General features: G+C 34.6%; 1 non-coding gene across 1 annotated transcript; it reads left to right on the top strand.

Moving 5' to 3' along the window:
• Window positions 1-395: 395 nt before the first annotated feature.
• LOC131170221 (small nucleolar RNA R71) lies at window positions 396-502 on the top strand. The gene has a single exon (XR_009141141.1). It is a non-coding gene; the product is annotated as a small nucleolar RNA R71 (small nucleolar RNA).
• Window positions 503-1,514: the final 1,012 nt, after the last annotated feature.

Genomic DNA, 1,514 nt, shown 5'->3' with positions numbered 1-1,514 from the left:
TCCCCACATAATCCACTTGCTCACTTGAAAAATCTTGACTAAGTGCAGAAAAATCAGCTACACAATTGACATTTGCAGCTCCAACTTCTACTGAATTATTAGAACCTCTAGCTGAAGAATCTACTTTCATGCTTAACTTGTCCATTTTCCTTGTCAAAGCATCAAACTTAGTATTGATCATATTCATAGCATCAGGCTCGAACATACCAGCTGGTTTCTTGATCTCATTCCTCTCATAACTCCATTGGTAGTTGTTATAAGGAATTTTATCAAGAGCAGAAAAAGCTTCATCTTCAGATTTTTCCATAAGATCACCTCCAGAAGATGCATCAATTGTACTTCTAATAGCTGGTGAAACTCCATTGTAAAAGTGTTGAACAAGCATCCACTTAGAAATCCCATAATGTGGACATCTCCTTTGCAAATCCTTGTATCTCTCCCATGCTTCATACAAGCTTTCATCATCTCTAGGTTTAAAAGAATTCAGCTCATTTCTTAGCTTAGCTGTCTTGCTTGGTGGGAAATATTGAGCTAAAAATGCTTGAGAAAGTTCATCCCATGTTGTGATAAAACCCAGTGGCAAAGAATGTAACCACTCTCTAGCTCGGTCCTTCAAAGAAAAAGGAAATAATCTAAGTCGAATTGCATCATCAGAAACTCCATTTATTTTCAACATATCACTGATCTCAAGAAAGTGTGCTAGATGCACATGTGGACTTAAACTTGGACTCCCCCCAAATTGTGATTATTGTACCATCTGACAGAGTGTAGGCTTTAGTTCAAAATTATTAGCTTCTACTCTTGGTCTTGTGATACTTGGCATGAAATCCCCAATGTTAGGCTAGGCATGATCCTTCACAGAGCGGTTGTTATTGTTGTTGGCCATTTCTTCTTGTAATTGCTCTTGCTCTTGTGCTCTTTCTTGTTGTTGTTGAGCTTTAAATTCAGCTTTTCTCCTCTTAGATTCTACTCTTAAAGCTCTTATTGTCTTTTCTATTTCTGGATCAAAGAATAAATTGATTTCTTCACTTTTTGTCCTTCTCATAAAATAAAGTACCTGAAAAACAAAATAAATAAATTCTCAAAGTAAAATGGTAAAAAGAAAATAAAATAAAATGCCCAAATTAACCAAACAAACAATCGTTTAATATCAAACAAAAATCAAATCCTCGGCAATGGTGCCAAAAACTTGATGGGCATATCCGCAAGTATACAGGTCGTCTCAAGTAATAGAGTGATGAATCAAGTATCGTTCCCACGAGGATTTTCCGTTTGAGTACCAAACTATGAATGAAGTGATCATTTGGGCTAATGATTGATGAATAAATGGTAAATGTAAATGAGCAAGGTAAATTGATTAATCTAGTTGGAATGGGTAAAGAGCAAACAAATAAACTCTAAATTTATTTTGCAATTAAACTAAATTAATAATGGGTAATTTAAATCAAAGTCTAATTATGTTAAAAGTGATTCCAGAGTTGGAGGTTTATGCATAAATTAATTGAGATTTGTCT

Source organism: Hevea brasiliensis, chromosome 1 (assembly GCF_030052815.1).
Source record: "Hevea brasiliensis isolate MT/VB/25A 57/8 chromosome 1, ASM3005281v1, whole genome shotgun sequence".
Classification (NCBI taxonomy): Eukaryota; Viridiplantae; Streptophyta; class Magnoliopsida; order Malpighiales; family Euphorbiaceae; genus Hevea; species Hevea brasiliensis.
Note: the sequence above shows the minus strand (reverse complement) of the source record. Positions and strands in the feature narration are given on the sequence as shown.